At 40.7% G+C, this 13392-nt stretch overlaps 1 protein-coding gene across 7 annotated transcripts in view; it reads right to left on the reverse strand.

Moving 5' to 3' along the window:
- Phtf2 (putative homeodomain transcription factor 2) overlaps positions 1-13392 on the reverse strand; it is a 107121-nt gene that overhangs the window by 52714 nt on the left and 41015 nt on the right. The window lies entirely within an intron of this gene.

A 13392-nucleotide genomic window follows, 5' to 3' on the forward strand; every position in this document is an offset into this window, starting at 1 on the left:
TCCTCAGAAAGGTCAGAGAAAAGCATTGACTAAGAAAGAAACAAAGCTAGCATTCCGAGCTCAGAAGAAGCTTTTGTAACAGTGCTGGAAGAGCTCATCTGGGCTGACTGGAGCTGACCTTTCCTTCTAGAGTCTAGGCTGTCGGGTGGCAGTCCACATGTGTTGTGGACAGGAGCACAGCGCAGCACTGTGTTTTCCTGGCCAGACTTTAAAGAGAGCATTGCTGTAAATGGAAACCCACACCATCCTGCATAATTTACAAGGACTGTTTACTTTCCAGCTTGCTGGTACATGGAGCATGCTCTCAGTGGGACTATTAATTAAGATGCTGTCAGATTAATAACCTTCTCTAAGAAGTCACCCGAGCAAAGATAATTTAATTTCTACTTTTCTACTTAAACTAATCTTGGATCATGATTTGTGAAGACCCTACTAGTGAGAACAGGAAAGATTTAGTAATCTATTAATATTAAGAAAGTAGTTCAAAAGTATCATCAAACAGAGGGTCAAAATACAAGTTCTAACAAACCTACCATATTAATTCTTGTAATGACGTTTTTAAAACCAAATTAACACTACTCAATTGCTAATCATTTATATTTTTGATAAGTGTAATTTAAATTATCAGAGTAGAAATTATTAAAAAGTTTAAATTATTAAATTATTAAAAATAACATTCAAAAGCTATACATTACTTAAAAATAAAGTTTGGTATTAAAAGCTAAAGATGACTTTCTTTAGCTTTAAATAAGTGAACTATAGTAAAAGGCCAAACTTTACTTCATCTTTATTTTATCACCAAATTTTGTGGAAAATCTCAAAAACCCATGAATTTTATTACCCCATCTAGTATAAGAAAAAAACACTCATAAACATTAGTAAAAATTCTCTAAGCTGTGTATACAGTTAAACATTAAAAATAACAACACTTCTAATAGATTCAACAAAACAGCCATGTAGTGCTGACATCTGGTCAATAAAGTACTGTATATTCGACCACATATGTCATAACGATCCATAAGATCACAAGGGCACTGAAAAACCCCTAATCACCTATGACCTTGGAGCCATCACAGAGTAACAACCCTCCACTCCTGTTTGTGGTGATACTGACCCATGTACTACCAGCCATGTGAAAGAACAGCACCTACAGTTATGGACAGACAGCACTGAATGCCTGCTAGGTGCCAAGTGTGTGACTATCTTACTAATATTTGTGCGGTGTGTGGACCTGTGCACAGATTACCCAGAGAGCCTAGCACAACTGGTGTTCCTCATCCCAGCTACACTTCTCCCCAGGTACTTTTTGCCAACATTTGGCTTCATTTTCTTATAGTCAAAAGGCAAGAGAGAAGATGGGCATGAGAACTGGTCAACTTCGAGTTAATCAAAAGAACCCTGTATCTCTCAACGTGGGTGTGCTTTTGTCAAATACATGCTGAAGAACAGGCTTCTAGAGAGACAGCGTGGAGAGAGCATCACCATACACAGACTTCTAGAGACAGACAGTGTGGAGAGAGCATCACCGTACACATGCTTCTAGAGACAGACAGCATGGAGACAGCATCACTGTATACAGGCTTCTAGAGACACAGCGTGGAGAGAGCATCACCATACACAGACTTCTAGAGACACAGCGTGGAGAAGGCATCACCGTACACAGGCTTCTAGAGACACAGCATGGAGAGAGCATCACCGTACACAGACTTCTAGAGACACAGCGTGGAGAAGGCATCACCGTACACAGGCTTCTAGAGACACAGCATGGAGAGAGCATCACTGTACACAGGGTTCTAGAGACACGGTGTGGAGAGAGCATCATCATACAAGAACCTACGCTAAAGGGCTCCTAAGAGCAAGGGATCACAGTTCAGAACGCCATCTTCTGCCACTGCCCCATGGCACTGCCTCGGAGGATGTGCTGGGAGCAGCCGCAGTTGCCGTGGGTCGCATGTGGCCTGCGCGGGCTACACACTGAGGAACTTAGGTTTTTGAGCTAACAGCTGAGATTCTTTTCATTACTTTTCAGCTTCACCCCAGATATCCAGTGCTTTCCTTTTATCTTCATTCAAAACGGAAACCTTCAATTGCAATGATGTTATGTTTTATTTCAAATAAATTCACTAAGACAATGGCTTTACTTGCTGTTTCCAAGTATGGGAACACAGTCATTAAAATCCAGCCATACCTACCGGAAAATGTTTTCACTTGAACATGGCTTTTTGTCTCATTATATACCCAGCCATAAATAGCAGAGGAAATTTTTCCCTTATGAAACGTTTGTTACTATTTATAAATAAAAGAAAACTATGTCCTGGTAATATTCTGACAAGAACATGCCCGTCCAAATGCTCACTGTTTCTTCCCAAGGAGACTTTCCATCTCTGCCTCCTCAGTGCTGGGATTAACAGCATGTGCCACAGCTTTCAGTGTCCCAGTCTTTAAAGTGAGCATTGATGAGGAGTCTTTGGGGGTGGGGAAAATTCTAGCACACTCTCTGAGATCTTTAATATACTTATGTGGTTTTTACTGGGACATAACCAAAGATAAAAGATAATTACATGATTACTGTATCAATTATCATACTATAATCTGAAAATAATACTTATTACTTCTTATGTTTGTATGAACAATTAGAATTTTTATCCCATAGAAAGATAGGTTCAATTTGTACTCTGAACTATGATAACTTATAAGTCAAAACAGGAAAGGAAGCAAAACAAAAGCCAAGGTCCCTTTGGAGTTGGATGCTGTCTTCTATTGAGTCTGCTTCTGTCATCTGCTGTCTCAAGTCTAAGGTATTGAGAGAGTCTGTTCTGTTTCTTTAGACGAGGTAAAGCATCTGCTTCAAGGGTGTTGCTAGGATTAGTGTCACGGTGTAAGTGGTTGTCACAGTCTTTCACCTCGGTTATGTCTAGCCTCGTGTAGAGTGTCAGTGTGTCCAGCTGAAGAGTTTCCGTGTAACTGGCCTCCGTCAAAAACACTGCCTGAACTGTTGGATCACTGCTGAAATAAAATTAAGTGTTTTGATCCCATTATCCCAGTGTAGTGCTTGGGTGGATGTGCGCGACTCTAGACAGCGGTGCTTGCTGACTACTTAGCTGTGCCCGCGCTCTTGAGCGCTTGCTGGCCTCCTGCTGACTTCTAGTCTGGAGTGGAAGGTTCCCAGAAACCTAGCAGTAGTGAAGGCTGAGGCCTCTGCCACCCTGTCGCCTGCTTCCGTGGTGACCCTGCAGCCACAGCTGCCACGTTCCTACTTCTCTCTTACCTGGCCACGGTTGTGGAAAGTGGCATTGGATGTGTCCTTTTGTGGCCCATTCCGTACTTGGACCGCTACCAAGAAGTAGCAAATGCGTAACAACTATTAGCAGTAGCTACTGTTTACTAACATAACTCTAGTTCTATGTGAGTTTTTACAGATTTGACTCTCATTTCGTATTACGTGTGTAAGTACGGAAGACAACTTCCATGAGTGGATACTCTCAGCTTCCACAGTCAGTTCCAGGGATGCAGCTCACTTTGGTGGTCTTGCACGGCCATCTCAGCAGCCCAACAGTGATTTTAAATTAAACATATTGTCATTTCTGCTGAGCAGCAGGGATGCTTTCTCGGAATGCATCCTTTGTTAATATCAGAGTGTATCTGGGTGAAACAGACGTGGTGTAGATCAGGTGTCATCCAGTGTGGCTTCTCAGTGAGTTTGAGGCCAGCCTGGTCCACAGAGTGGGTTCCCGACAACCAGGGCTACACAGAGAAATCCTGTCTCAAAAAAATAAAAAAAAGCAAAGAAAGACTAGGACCCTGCCTGTGAGGAAGACTGGGGCACACGCCAGAATCTGGATTCCATTCAGCGTATCCGCCCACCACCTGCTATTATCTCCATTACGTCTGTAATGGAAGAAGAACACACAATTCTATTTTAACACAGATCCAAAGAGTCAAGAAATGCTATTTTGATGGAGTCTAGTTACACACAATTTCTGCAAGTGAACATGATTTTACACAAGGCTAGACATAACTGAGGTAAAAACTGAAGTTCTCAGTCTCCTATATGGAAAATGTTCAAGTCTAATTTGTAACAACTTCCATATATGTAGTTGAAAGGGAATACTAATAACAAACATAGCACAGCCAATTCCTCTATGGTAATGTTTACTTTCTGAACTGCGGTAAACTATCATTTGTAATATATAATGTTTAATTACTTCAAGTCATTTGGAAAGTAGAGCCTATAAATACCTAAGTTACGGCATCAGTATGGAAATTACTGATAATGTCCTATATGTGCAGCAAAGGCGGGGAGGCTGGTGCCAGAAGCAGTGTCGCGGGTACAGAGGGGAAGCCTACTAAGAGTCAAAACATCTTGGGAAACCATTTGCTTTGTTTCCCTAGAATACACAGAATATGTAGCCGTTTGGATTTAGAGATTTCAGTTAAAAACACTTCTCGTGTTATTTTACTTAAAGAAATTTATTTGAAATATAACTACTTTTTTTGAGACAGGGTTTCTCTGTAGCTTTGGGGACTGTCCTGGAACTCGCTCTTGTAGACCAGGTTGGCCCTAAACTCACAGAGATCTGCCTGCCTCTGCCTCCTAAACGCTGGGATTAAAGGTGTGCGACACCACTGCCCATCAAAATATGACTACTTATGAAGCTGTTTAAATGAAATATGACATATGTTGTGTTTTGAATGTGAACCTCAAATCCACGTGCTGGCATGGAGATCTGCCACTACTCCAGCAACCCAGTACTGAACCTTTGAGAGGCAGGGCCTGGTAGAAGGTTTCAGATGAGCGGGGACAAGGCCTTCCACAGGGACTAACCTACTTCTCACTGGATGATGGATTGTCCCCAGGAGGGGAGATGATTACAATGAGCGAAGCTGGCTCCTGACTCTCCGGCTTCTTGTCCTGCTGCATCCCCTACTTCCCCGTCCTCCCATCAGGCAGGCTGTGGTGTGGGTGGCCAGCATCTGTACTAGACAGGAGCAGGTCTGGTGCTGTGTCCTGCCTTCTAGAGATCTGAACTGAAGAAGCTTCTTCACAGTACACATAGCTCAGTCCTGGCTGTTTTGTAGAAATTAAAAAGCGGGCTAAAACAGATGCCTTAGAACATATCTATTTATAACTTAGAGTGTACACTCAGCAGGTCCTAGGTCTGTACAGCTGCACAAGCGTCTCCACGTTCTAACTCAGAACATCTCCATTGCCATAAAGACTCCCGAACCTCACTTGTGGTTACTGCTCACTCCTACTTCCGGCACAGACCGCTAGTTAATTCTTGTCTATAGATTTGCATACTTGCCTCTCATTTGCAATTCATATTAGATATAAAATCACAGCATAGGTCTTAGTGTGCTTGAGCTCCATCCATGTTGTAACATGTTGAGGGCTTTGTTCTTTTGTGTTGCCATTACAAAATGCTACTTTCCTAGGAGGTGCTGCCTTTGAAGCTAATAACAACAGTAAGTTATAGCAGAAAACATTCCAAACTACTTGTTTAGATAAAGAATTAAGCAACTGTACCAACTACTTGAAATATATTCACTTTAAATGCTGATATTTGTTTTTAATCAGATTCTTAAGAATAACTGTTATTACTTTGTATTCATAATTACAAGTTCATGTTCAATTTTATTACTTTTACATATAAAAGACTACCTGCCACCCTGAAGGTTATGTTACATAGGCTGGAGAGAGAGTGTGTCTGCTAACATGGCCATGTGCACTCATAGCATCTTATTAAATAGGGAGCACGGGGCATGACTTGCTGCCCAAGAGTAACTTAGAGAGTTCTACTAACGCTGTAAGTTCCTTCAACAGGAATTCGCCAATTTAGTAAAACAAAAAACAAAAAAACACATGCACAGAACTGAACAGAAGTTTTACTGATTCAGGCTGTAAATTATTTACTTCATTATACCATCTACCACCCAATCATAGATAGTATTAGGATTTAAGAAAATATGGAAACCTCTTATATTTTTTGTCAATCAATATCTAGCAGATTTTTTTTTACAGTGACATACCACACAGAAAATTTACAAGCTCTCCGCCCCCTCCCTGACTACCTCCCAAGCACATCCCTTTTTATTTTAATGAAAAGAATCATAGTTAAGATTTTAGCTCACAGCATCTTTAGGAAGCTATTCCAAGTCATAACAGTTTAAAAGTTTCATCCAGAACTTCTAAAGTAATCCATCAAATCCAAAGTAATCCATCAAAAGAAATACCTACACAAATCAAAGTGACAAAGAGACCATTTTTCTGATATTGAAAATGGCTATAATAAAAAAAAAAAAGACAGCAAATGTTGTTAAGGATGTACAGCCTATCACAGTGGTTCATACATTTATCCCAGAACTTGGGAAGCAGAAACAGGTAGATCTGAGTTCAAGGCCAGCCTGATCTACAAAGTAAATTTCATGCTAGCCAGGGTTACACAGTAAGACCTTGCAGTAACTCTGAAAAAGATTACAATTATGAACCAGAAATTTCACTTTTAGTAATCTACTCAAGAGGAATGAAAACATATAATTATACAAAGGTCTGTGCACAAATTATTTTATCAACCTGGTTCATAACTGTCAGAGAATCTAAATGTTAACTGTAACTGCTTAAGAAAAATGTCCATCTGTCATCTATTCTGACGTAGTGTGGTTTATGAACTGAACAACAGACTGTACTGACAACACAATATGGTTCATTCTGTCTCCAATATACTTTAAGGAAAAGAATCCCTGTACTTAGAAACGAAAGAAATTTAAAAAACAGAACCTAGTGTTATGTGTCCAGTTTAAGATAATAGCTTACTTATAGAAAGAAACTAAACCAGAAAGCCCATATTCATTTTTAAATAGTTTGTTTTGTATATTTTATGTATTTTTTTTAAAGCAAGGGAACTAAGCACCAATAGTCAGAGAACTTCAGATCCCTGGCTGAAGACCCTTCCCCATCACTAAAAACTGATTCCAATCTACTACTCTGAAACGCTACATTTTCTCATTATTATATTAGAACTTTCTGAAGAAACCCTTTTTAGAGTCCTCTCCACTAATCTTTCTGCTCAGAAATCACGTGATAACATTGTGTTAGTGGTTTTACTTGAGGAATAATTTGCACAAAAACTGTGGGTTAACGGGCTGGCATTAATAAAAGTTATTTAAACAAAACTTGGTTTCTGGGGCACCCAAGGTGTCTAACTCCCCACTAAGTACCCTGGCTGTCGGGGACCAGGCACTCTGGCTTCTAACTCTGTGCTAGCTTCAATTGTTACCGCTGCTGAGAATGGGAAGTCAGCAGCAGATCCCAGGTGCACAGCGAGCACACAGCAACACCATGACGTAGGTAACAAACAGGTACAAGAACAGACTACACAAGAGTAAGCAGCGAATGATGATGCATAGAAATTCAAATCCAGACAGGTTAACTTTACAGTTGAACCCTCATCAGTAATTCTGCCAGCCTCACATGCATACAAACCCCTCACTGGTCTTTTGCTTTGGCTCTGATCAGTGGGTGGAAAGGTGGCATTAAATGTCTACTCATTTCCTGAAACTTCTTCCTCTACTGATCCTCCACGAACCTCCTTGCCAAGAGTGAGACTGTCAGAGCCTGGCGAAGACAGTAATATATAAAACCCTTCAGAAAACTCAACTTAGTTCTAAAAACTTGAAATAGCATAGAGGGTAATTATAAGGATTAAATGCGCTAATACATAGTTAACAATAGCAAACACGTAAAGGCTCAATAGACATTAGATATTATGTCATCCCAATGACTTACTCAATGCTTCCTTTTCCTTGATACTGTAGGAGACGCAACTATAAATGCCTATTTGTATGTACTTAATTCAAAACAAGACCTGGACTAAGTCATGTAATTATGAAAACTAAAGCACCTTCCTTGTATATGTATTTTAAGCTTGCTAGCGGTAAGAAGAAAAGCTATTTCATGTTTTAAATGCCAAAGCTATTAACATGTCTTGGTTATTTAAAAAAAAACTAACATATTATTGCTACTCATTCATCAGCAATTTTAAAAGAAGACCAGGCCAAGAAACACAACTGAATTAGCTCAAAATTGTTCCGCTTCCTTCTAATTACTTACACTGGGTAAAATGAAAACAGCGCAGAGGCTCAGGGAAACCGCTGCAGGAGCTTCCTCTGATGCCCGTCTCAGCGGGCGTCTGCGCAGTGCAGAGCGCCATCGTCACTGGTCTCTGCAATTTCTACTAAGGATTAGGACAGGCAGGTCTGCAGAACTAAGCCTGCGCTACTGTGGGATTAGAGAAACCGGGCAGAGGAGGTGCATATTCACGTGCAGTACCGGCTCCATTTATACCGAGCCATTTACCTAGAGAAACGGAGCAGAGGAGGTGCATATTCACTTACAGTACCCGCTCTGTTTATACCGAGCCATTTACCTAGAGAAAACTGTAAATCATCAACTGTAATCAGGTGGGAAAAACATAAGTCAAAATAAAGTGAGCACCACCTTCCTCATCTGCCTTAGCCGATCGGCAGCGCGGCACAGTAACAACGCCTGCACTGTTAAACCCTACGCTCGGGAACTACCTGCCATCATATCGTTCTTCTGTAACTCCCAAAGTGCTGGTCTCAAATTCCTTTTAGTATGACGCTTCCTAAGTTCAGACAGAACACACTTTGGGAAATGCTACAACAGTTTGAAGTATTATGTTCACTACTTAAGGTCTTAGCAGGAGAGATGAATTATACTGCTGTCGCCATAGCACAGAAGGAGACACTGTAGTGATACTGTAAACGGTACTCTCACGCAACTGTAGTGATACTGTAAACGGTACTCTCACGCAACTGTAGTGATACTGTAAACGGTACTCTCACGCAACTGTAGTGATACTGTAAACGGTACTCTCACGCAACTGTAGTGATACTGTAAACGGTACTCTCACATAACTGTGAGATGGAGAAAGACACACTCAGTTTCATCCACACTACGCACATCAAGTCTCTATTCTTAGAATGGAAAAAGCAACCAAGATAAAGATCTCTCTGAATTTATATGCAAGTAGTATTTTCCATTTTAAAGAGTTTCATCAAGAAATATAGTCTAATACTACCAGGGTCAAACCAAAGACACTCAGACTAGTTCCTTATGGCAGGACACAGCAACCAGGAAGGAGGGCGAGGCCAACGGGATGAAACAGCATTAATTATGATTAAGATCAATTATCTTGAAGATCGAGAATTCACACTCATTAAGACAAGTCAACACAGTGTTTTTGCGCACATGCTTGGTAACTGTTACATTAAGGAAGCTCCATTTGATGCTGGGCATGAGCCTTGGTATCCACCAGCTGACTCCAGCCTCCGGAAGATCAGTGCCCAGTAACCCTGACTCAGTGACCCCCCCGCCCATCTTGTTAGGATATGACTAACAGCTTTGTAACTTGCTTATGCGGATCCCCAGGGATTGTTTTTAGCTGCCTTATCCACTTAACTTGGCAGAACAGAACAGTTGTTGCTTGCTTGCATAGATATTGAAGGTCTTCATGTGGTTTTCCCCCTTTAAAAGTCCTTCCCCACACCCCTCCTTCAAGGCAATCTCAAATTTGGCACAGAGACGGTTCATCCAGCTAATGAATACATCTTTAATTGGACTGGATCTATGGTCTTTTCCCAGGGGTCACAAACTCCATTACAATAACAACCACACTTCTTTGTAAAGTCTTCCTTACAAAAGAACAGGACTCATGAGGCTAAAAGCACTCTACTGCCACAGAAAGAACACATATACCCTTTTCTAAGGGCACTCTACGAGTGGACACCTAGTCCCCAGGGACTATGAAAGATGTCCTTTCAGAGAACACAGATTGTGCATTTTAAATACCAGGCTGAATTAGTTATTTTAAAAAATAAAAAGCCAAGTGGCCAGTTCAAACACCAATGACAAACCACACAGTCAGACTTCAATTAGTTATACTGAGAGATGTCACTAAGATGCAAGATGCTGAAGGCTACAGTCACTTACCCACCAGGTGGGCAGTTTCATCACACTGGATGGAAACTTGGGATACTAAGAAAATGTAAAGGGTGATGTTGGTGGAGACTGCTTGTTCACTCCTGGCTGCCCAGAATAGAAATAATCACACACACAACTATATTAAGCTTAAGTGTATTTCTGGCTAACTCATATCTTACACTAACTAATTTCTACTAATCTGTGTATTGCCACGTGGCTGTGGCTTATCAGGTAAAGTTTGGTTAGGTGTCTGTCTCTGGTGGGGTTACATGACTTCTCCTTGACCCCGCCTACTTTCTCCCAGTATTCAGTTTAGTTTTCCCGCCTAGCTCTACTCTGTTAAGCCACTGGCTGCAAGCAGCTTCTTTATTAGCACACAGAGGGGAATCCACAACAGGCTAAGGTCAGGATAAAGAAGGAATTGCTCCTGATCAGCAGACATTGATCTTTGCTGGTAAGTAACTTGAAGGTAATGTATTTTATCTAGGACTTAACTGTTCATCCTGCTTTGAGACTTCCTGGTAGTGTTAAAAAGTTTTATACCACTCTCAAGAGTAAGCCTAAGAGAAAGGAGGTTAGTGCTCCCTCAAGTATTGTAAAATGGTGAAAACAGCAGAATGATTCCCTCTGGGGCACCAATGACGGCGATGCTGCAGTGTTTACAGGACTCTGTCTGGGGCACCAATGACGGCGATGCTGCAGTATTTACAGGACTCTGTCTTAGCACCAATGACGGCCATGCTGCAGTATTTACAGGACTCTGTCTTAGCACCAATGACGGCGATGCTGCAGTATTTACAGGACTCCGTCTGGGGCACCAATGACGGCGATGCTGCAGTATTTACAGGACTCTGTCTGGGGCACCAATGACGGCGATGCTGCAGTATTTACAGGCAGTCACCTTCACAAACTCTACTGTGGTAAACAATGTCTTCCTATTTCAACAGACCAAGAAAGTCATTGTGTACGAGTTAATAAAAGACATACATACATACATATGTACATGAATCTTTGTAGAATTACATCAGAAAAAATCATGAAAGCTTTGTGAAGAAACCTTGATTTCCACTGCATGTAAGGACACCTCCCAAGAGCGTTAAGCAGGGAAGAGACAAGGTCAAGTTTCTGTAATAACCATCTGGGAGCAGGGCTGAAAAGAAACTATTGCAAGTCTGAAGGAATACTGAAGAGGCCAGGACAGACTTGAGACAAATTAGGAAATTAAAGGGACGACAGAACAATGAACAGCTAACACTATGAGTGCACCCGTATGACTTCGGTGCAGTGCTTAGCACAAGGAAGAACATATTTACATCCGAGTCCTCCAAGCATACACACCTGTCATAAATGACATTTTGATATAGATTAGCACACATCCTACTGGGTATTACTAATGTAAATTTTGGCTACATAAGAGTAATGAGGCTCCCTGCTAATTTATCCCTTTCTTTCCTACCTGTAAATAACAACAAGTCATATAAAAAGGTCAATGCAGACAAAAAATATAATAATTAAAATTACAGCCTGCTACCTATTATTTTGAAAACTGAAAAAAAAAAAGACAAAATCTGACTTTTTTGAATTCTAGAAGTTTCTAAACTTACACTTTCCCATTCATATGCCATCAAAACATGGCATCATTTTACCTTTCGATTTTGGGGGTTAGCATAAAAATAATTTCATCCTGGTATGTTTAAGCATATGTGCCATAAGTTCTTCTTTGTTCCCACATTCTACCCCTCTAGCTAGCTCCCTTTCTTCTCCAGTAGTCCCAACCCGTGTTTTCTTATTACGTCAATTACCCTCTCTAATCCAAGTCTCCTGAGATCTCTTCCTCTCAAGATCCCCTTTCTATTAATAGCTTCATAACCTATATACAAATATATGAACACATACGCACACACACAGATTTTAAAATCAAGGTTCTGATTATAAAAGAAACTGGGGTGTTTGTCTGATTTCATTTAGCATAATAATTCCCAGTCACATTAATTTTCCTGCAAAGGTTATGGCTTCATTTTCTTTCTGGCTGCACGACATTCCATTCTGTATGCACAACACTTTGTATTCATTTACCTGTTTCTCTCCTCCCTCCCCCTCTCTTCTCTGAGACAGGGTTTCTCTGTGGAACCCTGGCTGTTCTGGAGCTCAGCTCTATAAACCACGCTGGCCTCAAACTCAGAGATCTGCCTGCCTCTGTGTCCTGAATGATGGAACTAAAGGCGTTCGCCACCATGCCTAACATTTATCTGAGGTCTTTACCTTAATTCTACCTTTATCTGTCATTCAGGAGAACGATGACAAAAATAAGAAAATAAACTAAAGCAAGGTTCTTCACTGGCAAGATAAAACAGGCATCCCGTGTATAGGAAATGGGTAGTGTCTACTATGCATGTTTTATTCCCTGGGATTCACTCCTCAGTAGTGAATCCTTTTATATGAATAAATGGGCGATTCCAGAAAGCAATTTAGCATCTAAGTTACCCTGTTAAATACCATTTACAAATGTTATTTTTTTCCCAGGACTGTAACCGTTTAACAACAGTGGTCTGGTCTCTTTCCAGCTCTTTTCAAAGCTGGCACACTGGCCTAATTTTAGGCCGTCAATTGGTAGTTTACAAAATCACTTCACCATTATGTCTGTTACCATGGTTAAAGATATACAGGCTGCAAGTTATTTGGAATTTAGCTGGCAAATTCTCCAACCTTGACTAAAATCTGTTTTAAATTTATTCAGAGAATTTTAAAGGTTCAAGACTAGTTTTCTAGTATGTCACAGATTTTTTTTTCCCAAAAACAGACAACTATAAGCTTTACCCATCGAATAAATTCAACTCTATTCAAATCATCCCATTTCTTAGTTCTCTTTTATGGGATCTGTATTCATTAAATAAGTTCAATTCTATTTTCTTTATTTGAGTCTGTATTTAAATAGCTACAACTTTATTCAAGTTATTCATTTCTTGAGTATCTCAATCCTGTGAAAACAACTACTTTGTTAGCCCAACTGCTGTACTTCTTTTTGGTTTTTTGGGTCATCTCACCCAAGACAGGGTTTCTCTGTGTAGCTCTGGCTGTCCTGGAGCTTACTCCATAGACCAGAGAACCGCTCGCCTCTGCCTCCCAAGGGTGGGGTTAAAGGCGTGTGCTTTAATCCTGCCCGACTGAGTACTTCTTTTTAATAAAATAATTATCACCTAGAAACTCATGAGCAAATGACTGTAGCATATGAAGACATCATACACCACAGGGGAGGACTTCCTAGTTCTCAGGCACTCAGATGTTTAATCAACAGTCAATTCCTTAAAGTGTAAGACAAATAGTAAACCAGGGCTTCCGGCACATGGTCACGCCTGTCATCTGAGCACTCGGGACAGACGCACTGACTG

The sequence above is a fragment of the Arvicola amphibius genome, chromosome 18 (assembly GCF_903992535.2).
Source record: "Arvicola amphibius chromosome 18, mArvAmp1.2, whole genome shotgun sequence".
Classification (NCBI taxonomy): domain Eukaryota; kingdom Metazoa; phylum Chordata; class Mammalia; order Rodentia; family Cricetidae; genus Arvicola; species Arvicola amphibius.